This window comes from Halictus rubicundus, chromosome 16, assembly GCF_050948215.1.
Source record: "Halictus rubicundus isolate RS-2024b chromosome 16, iyHalRubi1_principal, whole genome shotgun sequence".
Classification (NCBI taxonomy): Eukaryota; Metazoa; Arthropoda; class Insecta; order Hymenoptera; family Halictidae; genus Halictus; species Halictus rubicundus.
Window position 1 is genome coordinate 5163380 of NC_135164.1, and position 14003 is coordinate 5177382.

The 14003-nt window shown below is 41.1% G+C and overlaps 1 protein-coding gene across 2 annotated transcripts in view; it reads left to right on the forward strand.

The window, feature by feature from the left end:
• The first annotated feature begins 3121 nt into the window (after positions 1-3121).
• The window catches only part of Dgk (diacyl glycerol kinase 1), a 127038-nt gene continuing 116156 nt past the window's right edge, over positions 3122-14003 (forward strand). For both annotated transcript variants that reach the window (XM_076801646.1, XM_076801648.1), the window contains exon 1: positions 3122-3373. The gene's annotated coding sequence lies outside the window, so the exon portion shown is untranslated. The remainder of the gene's footprint in view (positions 3374-14003) is intronic.

The window sequence follows — 14003 nt, forward strand, 5'->3', positions numbered from 1 at the left end:
GTACGAATAAATATTGTACGAAGATAATAAAACGGAGGAACTATATTTTCCTAACGAACATCGTACAGTTTTATTAACATTAAAAATAATTTTAATCACTCTTTGAGAGCAAATACAACAAATACCAATAATTAAATTTTAAAACACAATCTTGTTTAAAAAATCTTTCAGTGGCAGCGCGCCGCCAATATGGCGGATCTCGCGCACACATAGACGCCCCAAGTCGATGCTGCTAATTAATAGCTACTTGATTACCCTAATCAGACGCCCAGCAATTACGGCTAACGCCCACAAGCCGTGATGCAATAGTCATCAACCGTTTTGCATTCGTGTTGCAGATCATTCGATCCCAAATAGCCATCACTTGCCGAACAAATAGTGTATCGAAAAATTAATTAGTCTAGCCGCTAATAGACATTCATTGCTATCGAAATACAACCAGAATTCATACGTGAACATCGAGTATTAATGCACGTGTTAACGTTGGTCGCACAACCGATTAATTCGTCTTAATTTCCGGCCCGATTCCCATCACGTATTTGCTGCACCTTGTGCCGCGAATTGCAGTTTACCTGCACGCATTGTTCCCGCAAATGCAACGTCGCGTATATGTATATAACACTGTATTTTGATATATGACATTCTGATGGAATCGTTCTGAGTACCAACACAATTCGATCGGTCAACCGTTTCTCCATTAACCCCTTCAAGTTTATGCGAAAAAGCCGGTTAATGGATTGAGTTAATTTTTTACCATTATTTTACCATTTTTATTAACCATTATCAAGGGGGACATATTTAGTTAGGTTGCAAATATTCCAACATTTCAATATACAAAATCGCGAAATGCAATCCACGCGACGTTTTCGATTTGACGTAAAAACGCGTCATCCGTAACAAGCTGTAGTTTTCGACGGTGTCATCGAACTCGAAAGTGTTCAAATTCAAAATTCAAACACGCAACGGTGTGTGGCTGTGCGGTCTCTCCATTTATGTACCACGCTTTCTAAATATTTGCCAATCTCTTACGGCTAGTGCAAATAAATATACGTCAGTTGGTTATAACATTGTGATCCGGTGCAATCAATCACTGTCGCCTCAGAAATTGAATTGTTAACGTCAGTGTCGTACAATCTAGCAAAACATTCGTGGTTTCATCAACTTTCAGACAATCCGACTAATTCCGTTTAGATAGACGATTTATTTTACGGTTGGTTATAAAAAAAAAATAATGGCTGAAAATTTGGATACGCACATCATTGTTATTTTTATAAAGCAATGTAAAATGGTTGCGTAAGTTCAAGGACTCCCATGCCGAAACGAGAGTTGCGGGCTTTTCTTCGGCATTCTGTTGCGAAAACGTGCGTGTTTACAACCTCTGCGTTTGAGTTGAAACGAATGACAAACGTAAGTGGTTGCATTCGCTGTCAATAAATAGCTTCCTCAGGATATTTTAACATCGTAGTATTTCACATTAAGCACGTATTAAGACGACTCCCCCTAATATATTATTAGACCGCGGATGTTTATGCAAACTAACAATTTTCCACCTTGACTGCAACAAACGGGAATTAAATGGGAAATTCATTTTTAATTCGTGACAGCTTTAATAGGTTCGACATAATGTAACAATATTTTGTAAATTCTTCTCGTTTACTGTTTTCCACATTTCTATCATGGACGCCTAAAATCTGCAGTCATGACTCCATTACTTGACATAGTAGCATAAAAAATGCTAGGAGAGTATTTTACTGAATTATGTTCTACAATTCATATCAACAAATTATACTCTGTTTACAATTTCGCTGTTATTCGCGACAGCTTTAATAGGTTCGACATAATGTAACAATATTTTGTAAATTCTTCTCGTTTACTGTTTTCCACATTTCTATCATGGACGCCTGAAATCTGCAGTCCATTACTCCATTACTTCACATAGTAGCATCAAAAATGCTAGGAGAGTATTTTACTGAATTATGTTTTACAATTCAGATCAACAAATCATACTCTGTTTACAATTTCGCTGTTATTCGTGACAGCTTTAATAGGTTCGACATAATGTAACAATATTTTGTAAATTCTTCTCGTTTACTGTTTTCCACTTTTCTATCATGGACGCCTAAAATATGCAGTCCATGACTCGATTACTTCACATAGTAGCATAAAAAATGCTAGGAGAGTATTTTACTGAATTATGTTGTACAATTCAGATCAACAAATCATACTCTGTTTACAATTTCGCTGTTATTCGTGACAGCTTTCATAGGTTCGACATAATGCAACAATATTTTGTAAATTCTTCTCGTTTACTGTTTACCACATTTCTATCATGGACGCCTAAAATCTGCAGTCCATGACTCCATTACTTCACATAGTAGCATCAAAAATGCTAGGAGAGTATTTTACTGAATTATGTTTTACAATTCAGATCAACAAATCATACTCTGTTTACAATTTCGCTGTTTAAGTATACTAAATTTTATAATACACGATGGATAAAAATAGATTTCGAGGTATCCCAAAGCAAAAAAAGATATAAACTTTCACCCCGGCGAACGCGCGAAATCTAAATTCCCTTATTGCGGTCACTAACTTTCAAAAGACCTCGAGATTGCCGATACTCATAAAACTGATTGTCACCGCATAAACGAAATAATATAAAATTTTTACAACTATCCATCGCCGCGTTTACGGGGCAAAAACAGCTCGAAAGTATGTACTGAAATTTCCGGTCGCGTTACTTCATTCCAAAATATCTCGGAAACTGACGATAACAAAAATAAAATTCTCGAAAGATTCTTAGAAAAACGAAGACGATTCCGTATGCAACGTTTCCTTCTACCTGGGATAGTTTCCAAAAATATGCCGTAAAACGTGTTCCAGGAAACTGGTGGCCCTTATGAAAGCATGTCGAAGTAATAAAGTAATATGGAATTCCGGTTTATTGGCGTGAAGAATTTTGCGGGACGATTTTTTTACCTGTTCAACATGTCGTGGGGAGTCATCCCCGGATGTTTATTACTTAACTCCCACCCTGTATAATCGTAGGAACTGTCTTGTAAAACAGGTGGCGCTGTTGCGGGAACTACGACTGACATCGCGAGAGTCAGTCAGTCGGTCTCGCGCCTGACGCGTGTGCGTGTCTCTTGTTTTTTTGTGGTTTGTTTGTCGTGCTGAACGTGTTTAACGTTTTCTTCGGCCACGCTTGCAGAAGTCAAAATCTCGACGCCGTTCCCCGTTCCCGAAAATTTCTTCCTGTCCGAATCTACCGGGAAATACGAGCTGGCCCGTGACGGAGCAACGCCGGTCCATCAGCATGCCGGAAACTTAAAGGGACGCTTGAAAGCGTCTGCTGGACAGTGATGCAGAAATGGTAAGTACCGTATTTCTGTCAAAATAACGCGCCCGAATTTGGACTACGTTAATCGTGTTAATTATCCCGTAAATTGTCCGCTCGCGTTAATGCACCGGTCACAGAGTTCTCCAGCCGAATTGTGCCTCATTTAATTAAGCTAATGAAACTGTGAGTTGTCGTGCGGGGAATCTTGGGCGAAGTGTGATATGTGTCGGATGGGCTTCGAGGTAAACGTATACAAGGAGATTTATTTTTAAACCGATGTGTACGTGCATGGGAAAAGGTCTAGCTTCAGGGGCGCGATAAATGTCGATGAAGATCGATCGGGAGATTTTGTGCGGAATTCGAAATTGGCGGGTACTCTGCGACGGGGCATGTGGAGAATTTTTTCGAGTATGTTCGCCTACATTTAAATCGAATTTGTAGTGAATTTTTGCCGCGAACGCCACGCTTTTCGTTAGAAATACTGTTCCCGGAGTTTCTTTTTGTCTTGGAACACAATTATTTATAAAACAGTCGGGTTTTTTCATTTTGAGAACGCAGGGAGAAGGGAACGTTTTTGGTTAACTATAAGCTTGTAGAAAGTGTATTATTTACCGTGTTTAATATGTTCGTGAAGAATTTTTTATTAAATGGTATAAGGGACAGGAAATGACAATACAAAGGATATTTTAGGGTTGTTAGCTCAACTAGTACAAAATATCAAAAACAATCTATTTTACCTTGCATAATATACTTAAAAAAGCAATTGTATTTGTCAATCTTGTGAACACAGGAAGAACAGAATTTCTTGGCCAAACTAGTTGCAAATTAGTTCAATCAGTTATTGTAATATTTCGAAGTAAAGCAATTGTGTTAATTAATTTTGAGAATGGAGGAGAAACAGACACCTCGAGTTGGCTAATTACAAACTAATGCAACCAGCTTCAAAATATGGAAACAATGTTATCTCGTTTATTGTGCCTAAACAAATTATCATAGCTATCGTCGTTCATGTTTTAAAAATTGCCATCGAAGAACAGAGTTATTTCAGAAAACACATATTCGAAGAGAAAATATTTCAAAGCAAGACAAAGGTCTCCAAATTGAACTCTGCTGTATTCTCTGTATTTATTTTTATTCATACACGGGGAGGTTGCAGTTAAATAATAACCGAAACAATCAAATCTATAGATGTACACTGTACAAAGTACTACTGTGCATGTAAATAATTTTCATAGAGATTTTTAAAACCGTTTGAATCCTGAATAAACCAGATAAAAGAACGCGTCGTTTTCAGCCACAATACAGTGTTTTCTCGTTATATGTCCACTTTGATGTTTTTCTTTGACACACTGACGAACCTAGAAAAGGACACGGGGTATATTCCGCGGGAGTGGGGATAATTGTGGGACTTCTATCGGCGAGATATTTGGGACGCACAGTGACTCCGACTAATATTCGGACGCTCTTAAAAATCGCATAACTTTGTCAATGTTGGACTATACTACTTGAATTTTTTTGAGAAGTTAGAACAATTGATTCGCTACATAATATTGCAGAGAAAGTACTGAAAGTTGTATTTTGCAACTTTCTTATGCCGGCTTATATTAAAAATTTAAAAAGTACGTTTTGTACATCTGTAACAATTATACATATTCTGAAAATATTTCGTCTAAATCGTTGAACGTTGCAATGAGGTACAAACGTTTAACGATGAAAACTTAAGGGCGACAATCTCGAAGGATTTTGACTTTGTCAGGGAATTTCGCCCTTATGCGATCATTTTGATACATCTGTAGTTCATCGCAACGTTGATCGATTTTGATGAAATTCTCAGAATATGTACAATTCATTCAGATCTACAAATCGTACTTTCTACATTTTCAATACAAGTCCACATGAAAAAGTTGCAAAATATAACTTTTAGTATTTTCTCAGCAATTTCGACCAATTGCAATTTTCGTAAAAATGTTTTTTCACTTTATGTAGCAAACCAATTGTGGTAACTTCTTGCAAACATCCAATGCGAATGGTCCAATATTAACACTTTAACGACCGCCCGTCTACGCAGTCAAACGTCGCCAGGGGCCGGCAGTATTTTTGAAGAATTAATTAAAAATTAAAAATAGGCAATAATTACCTAAAATCAAAGACGTGGCGATGAAATACGAAGCCAATAGCAATATCCACACTTGTTTACATTCATAAATTATCACACAAAGAGTGTGGTACTGGCCAACAACCTTCGGCGGTAGCATCGCACACATGTTGTGTGAGCGGTCGTTAACGGTTGTTCCGGCTATCACACACATGTTGTGTGAGCGGTCGTTAAAGTGTTAACAGAGTTATACGGTTTTTAAAAGCGTCCGAATATTAGTGGGAGTCACTGCATATCGAGTAAAGACTGTACTGACTAGACAGAAAATATTCTTTTTGTCGTCGAATCGTGAAGCATCAACCCCTACCGGGACGATATCGGTAAACACGTAGATTTCTTCCTGGTATCTTTGAAAGAAGTGCCTCGCCCCCTCTCCAACCCCCAGAAGCTTAGAATTGAAAGGCAAGTCGGACGTCTGACAAATCGACTCCTCTGTGTCTATCCATTTCTTACGCGTCTCGAGGCACATCGGGGTCGCACGGTTCGACGTCCATCCCTTATCCTCCCGATCCTTTTGACCTTCGACCTCCGCGAAACACCCCGGAGAGCCGGGCCAATTGTCAATGTGGAATCGCGCGCGCGCGCGACCGCTTGCGGCACGATGACCCCCTTTTCCCCTCGGAAAAGACAGGATGCTGCGGTTCCCGAGTGCATTATCGCCGACAAAAGCATCGGGTCCCCTCTTTTTGCACCCTCGCTTCCGTTTTCGGCGTAACTCGGTTGAGAACTAGTTCGTCTGGTCGCCTTCGCCACTCGGCGGATTTTTAACGGTGGCGAACTTTCCTTGCGCGCTCGCTCGCTCGTCGAGACTCCTCACGGTTTAATTGTCTCTCGTTCTTTAACCCGGACGAATGCCTGGCCGTGTTGACACGGCTCCTGGAACTCTAACAAGGCTGCACGATGAAGCACTATACCCGTTTTCGTGCCTGACGGTAGGACAGTATCGCGTCCCGTCCGAAGTCATAAACGATTCACTGCGGTTGCCGGAAATATTTAACTTCATCCCCCTCCCCATCGGGAACAAGTCTGTTTTTTTGGAAACTTTCGCTTTGTAAGACAGAGTTGTTCGGATCTAGTTCATTTAACCCTTGTAAGGCGCCACTAAAAATTGTTGATCTTTATTAAAAATATTCTTTACATTATTAAATTTGTTTGCATTTAATAAATTACTAAACATTTCGGTGTTATACTAGTAAGTTGCACCATTTTCGTATGTATGACATGAAAATATATATATATATATATATATATATATATATATATATATATATATATATATATAGAAGGAAAATATTCTAGGTCAGAAGAAGTTAACTAGTTTTGGAGTTAAAACAGCTTCGAGTGCAAAGGGTTAACAGAACTGACACTTTTAATCCTTTGATGAAGAGTCCAGGTAGAATCTAGTAAATATATTTGTTAATAATTTGTTGTTGATAGTTGAGTCGTCGTTTCACAGAGGGAAGACGTTTAGAAGTTTAGATGTATCGGGTGTAGGGATTTAGGGTACGTACATCCTCCAATAAAATTGAGGTTAGACACAAGAACCGAGTTCTTAGAGTTACCCAGAAGTAAATAATAATAGTATAGTTAATAATTTGTTATTGATAGCTGAGTCGTCGTTTCACAGAGGGAAGACGTTTAGAAGTTTAGATGTATCGGGTGTAGGAGGGATTTAGGGTACGTACATCCTCCAATAAAATTGCTGTTAGACACAAGAACCGAGTTCTTACAGTTACCCAGAAGTAAATAATAATAGTATAGTTAATAATTTGTTATTGATAGCTGAGTCGTCGTTTCACAGAGGGAAGACGTTTAGAAGTTTAGATGTATCGGGTGTAGGGATTTAGGGTACGTACATCCTCCAATAAAATTGCTGTTAGACACAAGAACCGAGTTCTTAGAGTTACCCAGAAGTTTCAACATTTGCAGCAATATTTCGTGTTTCAACCTCCGCGGAAGTTCATTATTTCACGATGACAATGAAGACAAATGTTTCGATCGCTCCTGCGTAAAAATCGCGAATTTCTCATAACAATTTCATCGGAAAGTACTCATGATGCTCAAGTACTCACATACCCAATAAATCGCAACTTGAAGATTGTCATGAAGAACAAGGCAAAAGTTCGGTCCCACCGAAATAGCGTCCATTATTCCGCGCAGCTGGTCCGTGGGCGTTAACAGGCTAACTGAAAACAGGTGTTAAACGGCGCTGCCCGTTGACAGTGTCGTAGACGTTGACCTTTGGCAATTTCCTAGGCGCGATGCGGCCTGTCAAGGTGAATCGATTTCGCGCGCCTAGCCGCTCCGCGCCGCGCCGCTTCGAAATTTAAATTTAAACGCCTAATCGCGCGACGAGCACATTACAAATCCGTCTCTCGCAGTGCTGTTTCGAATGACGCGTCTCCGGGAGTGCTGCGCTGAAATTTCAGAAAATTCAGGCTCCGATCGAACCGTTTAAAACTTTTCCGGAGAACGAGCGGTGGCGGCGTGTCTCGGATGAAACTTGTCTCCCGTCGGGAATACTTCGAGGGGTGGGGGGGCGTTTAAATTCTGTCGCGCGACAAGAGATTACGTCGACGATCAAACTGAATATTTATGGAAAATAATGTTTCATCGAAACTGATATGCAACCGCCGCCGCCGTTTCCGGAACCGTCGCGGGGCTCCCGGCTCCCATGAGGACGCCCTTGATGTTGTCTTCCGCGAGCGAGAAACTATTAATCCGACGTTGGCATTATTTCAAGAGCAACTTCTTCCCCGCTTCTCGCTTGTAAATAACCACGACGTTTTCCATCGTGACGTGTAGCCAATTAATGAACCTTGTACCGATTTTGATCAATTCGATTTCTTAATTCGTTCGAGCCGGTTAAGACACTTGCGAGCGACCTGCGCGCTCTTTTGTGCAATCTGCGACTCCAACAGAGCTTCGGTTTTTCGTTAAGCTGTAATGGAATACCCCTTTTTGCATACGCTCCGTGACAAAAGTACGAGAAGAAAGATTCCACTTTCACTGTGTACGCGATTGATTGCTTTAGGTGAGGTCACACAGTGTGGAAAAATGCTCAAAAGCTGGCCAGAGTACAATTTTTCGAATTAAAGAATATTGTTCATCTGAGCTGTGATGTCACTAACGCTAGGTTTACGGAGCACTGAAAGTATTTTATATTTGTTTGTAAAAATAAGGAGAACGTGTCTATCCAAGTTTCTAGCCATTTTTTAAACAATATATACCCAAAGAAATAAATTTGTTGAGTAATTCCACGTAAATTAAAAATATTAGAACCCGTCATCTTGACCGGCCCCGTAAACCTAGTGTCAAGTAACAGTTCAAACCGTAACGGACAATAAAAATTAGCTTGAAAAATTAATTCCAACATTGCTAAATTCATATGCTCTTTAGTTCCGTAACGCTTATTCCTTCGTATTGTGTTAAATCTGTGAGAGGCGTTTTCAGCGGGCTGTTCATTCGCCTAACAATTTTCGCAACCCCTAAACAGACGAATTCGTCCGAATACGCAACAACCCACATCCTCGCGATATTGTTTCTATTCCGGAATTGTTGCGGTTATACGGCAGCGTTACCAGGAACAAGAATAAATGCGCGTGATACAGCCGCGCACTAATTTTAGGCGTTTCACGGCTGTTTTGTGATAAAACAAAATTCATACGGAACGCAGTTGACGACTGCTGCGGGCAGTGCATCCGTCGGTACGTTCGTTCGGTTGTTTCCAGTGAATTATTCCATCTGGTGAGCTGCAGTTTCTCCGCGTCGCATATTCGGACAGCGAATTACTTGGTCTGTTCAGTATCTTGGATAATTGCGAGCGGGTCGAAACGTTTTTCAAAATTGTACGTGCTTCCCAATGGACTTCACGAAACAAATGTGGAAATTCGTCGTAGATTCAAATCTGATCGAGCCTCTGATTCCAAATACGATTTTTTTAACACTACACCTACCACGCACGGTCAAATGACCGTTTTTGAAATTTCGATTAGAATTTCTTGTACACAACGCTACTGTATCGCCATGTAACTTATTGACTTTTCCTATAATATACATACAACCCATTTTTTAATATTCACAACTTTATTATTTAATTTCCCAAAAAATTTCATAGCATGTCTTTCTATATCAAGATACATATATTTTTTTTTTTGAAGCGGTCATTTGACCGCTCATGGTAGGATTAGGTATACATGAAATGTCGGTAGGTTTAGTGTAAATCATCGGAGAAGATTTTAAAGTAAATTCTTTACTGAATTCGATACCGAAATTTGCAAAACTCCTTCATTTACAGAATATAATTGCTACCGTAGAACTTGATGTCTACGCTAAATCCTATTGTAGGGTGAAACCTAAACTGAGCAATAAAATTATTCCACAATTGCTTAAACGATCCTCTTTCTCCTAATGCAAAAATTGTAATTATTTAAAATTACCGCCTTCAGAAGGCAAGGTATAGCAGTCGCGGTGCAACGCTGGCCGCATTTGCGTTAATCAGAATTTCCCGGGGCGAAATTACGACGACGGGGATTTAGTAGCGGGTAGCTCCGTTTCGGAGATTCTGATCTACAGCGGCAGCAATGAAGTAACAAGACGTATGAGCCAGGATCTTTCTTCTTTCTTCCATAACATTGCCGAATATCCGCACGAAACGGAACGGCCGACGATTAATCGAAAACTCGACAACCGGCGATAACATCGGCCGCGAGATCAAAGGCTTGAGGGGGCGCGCGAGAAGAAAAACTGGCGGAAGTCGCATAAAGATTTTATGCAGTTTTTCAGCGGTCCTAATCCTTTGAGGCCTGCGTAACTACGTCGCCCCTCAAAGTAATCTTTAAATACATCCCCCTACCTACCCCCGGACACTTATTTACGCGCACGTTTCCCGTTTTCTCGCGTCGTAAATCAGCCGCGCATGCAACGCTCGCGCGATACATTTGATTTATTCTTTCGTCGCTCGGACAGGGATTTCTTTATTCTTCCGAAGCGGTGAGGGGGGAGGGGGATGGTTATGGTCGCCGCGAAAGGGAGATTGGGAACGCGCACGGACTGCACCGCTCGAATCTGAAAAATTGAATTATCTAATGCTAAATTATTCATGCCTCCATCTGTTTTATTTCCATGTCAAACGAGCAAGCACGATCTCCTCCCCCACATATCTCGCAGACGTTCCGACGCGTTATTACCCCCGTCCCATAAATTTCTGAAAATTTTTACACCGATACTTGGATCCGCGCTCCAGCCACCTTTCAGTTCCGCGAACAAATTGTATTTGTGGCTAGACATCTTTCTGCATTTCCGAAGACGGAGCAAGCAGCTACCCTCTTTCTGGACTCTTGTGTTTATCCATGCGATGCGTAATTAATATAGGGTTTCTCAGTAAGGACACAACAACTTTAAGTTAAAAAACAAACACATAATAATTGAAATATCGCGCTGAAATTTATCAGGGTTGTAGCACACACTTTACAGTTTTATTGAATTATGTGTGGAATTCGATGTCGTTCATATGACCTCCACGGGCACGACGACAGCATTCGATTCGTTGTCTCCAATTTTCAACTACTCTCCCACACATATCAGCCGGAATGTTGTTAATTTCGTGTTGCGTATTGTTCTTGAGCGAGGCGGCCATTCGACAGGAAAAGAAAAAGGTGTATGCCAACCATCCAAGGACGTTAGACGACCTCCACACATAATTCAATAAAAATGTAAAGCGTGTACCACAACCCTAATAAATTTCAGCGCGATATTTCAATTATTATGTGTTTGTTTTTTAACTTAAGGTTGTTATGTCCTTACTGAAAGCCCTATATTAATCGTACCATTTCAGACCTCGTAATCAATTTTGGATGTTTCGTTAGGTCCGTCTTATAAATTTCTGCTGACTTTTACATCGGCACAGTAGTGTCCCCACATGTACACAAAAATAACGAGACAATACCCATGATAGATTTTTATTCCCAACGATTTTTTTTTCACGAAACTTTTAACAACACACGGGCAACACTTTTCTGACCGAAACGACATCAAGCACGGCCCAATTTGGATCCAGTATGGATCCAGTTTGATCCTCTAATCCGCGATACGGTAGAACCTCTGTTATCCGTACTGATTGCTGGATCATCGGACTCTGTTTCGTTCAACAACGCGCAGTTCTTACTGTTGGTTGCGTGCGCCATTGAAAATGGAATACGCAGTTCGGTGTGCCGGACAGAATTAGGTACACGCCGGATACGTTCAAGTACTATGTCCAATAATTACTTGTCCGCAGCATCCGGTCGAAAGACGCCACAAGCAAACCGAGCTCGCTCGTCGTGCGACACAGTAACACGACTCATGAATTTAACGCAAACATTATTTCGTCGGCTGAACAACAAGACAAACACGAGATCGATGTTAGTCGGCGTGACGATCAAATGTTTCGCGGAGGACAACGCTCGAGGTCACGCCGGAAATTCTGCATAGTTCTCTTTGTGTACACGGTGTGAAAGAAATGATCGGTTCTAAGCACCGCCGGGGCGGAATCGTGAAGATTAAACATTCGTTAAACGAGGAACGTGCGAACAATTGTCCTCGGCCTGAGACGCGGAAGATCAAACTCTTCTCTTCCGTCGTCTTTATTTGGAAGTAGAGACGGCAAGCCATCGATGTAAACGGTAGTTTCAAAAAACGGTAGTCACGCAGAAAATACAGTGATTTCTCTATATATGTCGCCAAGGCCGGGATGATAAATGTCGCGGAATTATCCCCACTGCCGCGGGGTACCGTGAGAGTCCTCTCTGCGATTAAGTGCATCTCGAAAGTGGATATTTCGTCGTTGTCTTATTATTAGACTGCGGATTTTACGCATTTATGACAAAAATGAGTAGGCGTAATTCGAAACGATAAAAAGATTAAAAGAGATTTAACAATGTCGATGTACTATTTTTAACATATAAAAATTATTAACGAGCGAAACCAATTTCTACTTGGCTCCTACAGATTGCACTTGATGTATAAAAATGTTATTTTGCATAAAGATCCGCAGTCTACTTACTATAATCAGTACTATCAAAAGCTTTATACGGCACACTCCGCCCGTAATTTTGATCATAGCTCGCATAAAGTGCGAAGGAACGCGCGATTAGCACACGCGAAAAAGGGGGATGAAAATGGGCGACGCGTTCACCTAAACTCGTGCGTTCCCATAGCAACGCAACCACCGTCCCTTGACCTTGCAGAGGGAACGCGCGGAGGGTGAACAAGGAGAAAAAATGTTACAACAGCCGGGAAGAGAAAGAGAGGGAGAGTGAGTGGGGGTGGAAAGCTAGGGTGACGTTCAGAAAGTTCTTCGTGTCCCGGAACATTTTCCACTACCCCTGAATCCCAGGGGGTTCAGCAAACGTTGATGGTGTCCGTAAAAAATAATTGGTTCAAGATTTTAGGCTAAACTCTGATCAGGCCGCTGAAGCTTCTCGAATATTTTATATTTTCAAGAAATTAACCCTTCAAACCCTTATACGATTTCATCACTCATTTTCGTTTAGACATTTTCGCATCTAGTTTACTATTTCAACCCTTCGATTCGTTCATTCTTATAAATTTTTCTCGGCATATTTCCACGGCTCACTTTTTTCAGATCAATGTTAACCCTTTAATGATACCCTGGGATCTCTCATGACTCTCGGTAAAAATTGATCTGAAGAAAAAATTCTCTCCATCGTCGCGTGTGTTTCTTGGTATAGTTTAATCTGAAATAGATTTACAGAGCAACGTTTTCTCGTTCGGTTTACAGTGTCTTCCCGCTTCAGATTTTCGGTGTAAAATCGCGATAGGGTGACGGTCGCGGTAATAGGCCGATTTCGGAAATTCCACGGTCGTCTCACGCTTAATTTCCACATCAACAATCGCTATTCCACTTTGATGGGCCGGCTCAAAGCCTTGAAACCCCGGCTCCATCGAGGCCCTTGGCCCCGGCGCGTTCGGTAATGGGCTTGCGGATGTTGCGGCGTTGCCCGCGGAATTATTGTAACGTCTACATTAACCGAGCAATTTGTGCCCCGTCGCCAGAATCCCATTGGCGCTCAATGTATGTCGGGCCGTGTGTCGCGCGAAACGCGTTTAATAATCGCCGCAGTTGCGCGGCGAAAATTGTTAATCGCCGGCGTAGATTGCAGCCGTTCGCAAAACCGGATTTCAGTCGCAGCCATTTTATTTTCGGACTCGCGCGAATCACGCTCTTTTAAGCTGGCCATCCGACGTTCGAATAAAATCGTCTACGGGGCTGCTCCGATTATTTTTCTAGCATCAAACGAACGATAATTGTGACGGTAGAATCCCCATGATCTAGACCTTTGGTATATGTTTTCCTTTCATCGCATATTTCGCGTGACTTGCTACGAATTTCTTTCGATGGCTTCGAAACCACTTTGTGCATTTTATTCAAGGAACGCCTTTGTTTTTCTTTTTATGAACTTTTGAGTATAGAATATCTACGCCCGCGAAAAATACTACAATTTTCTA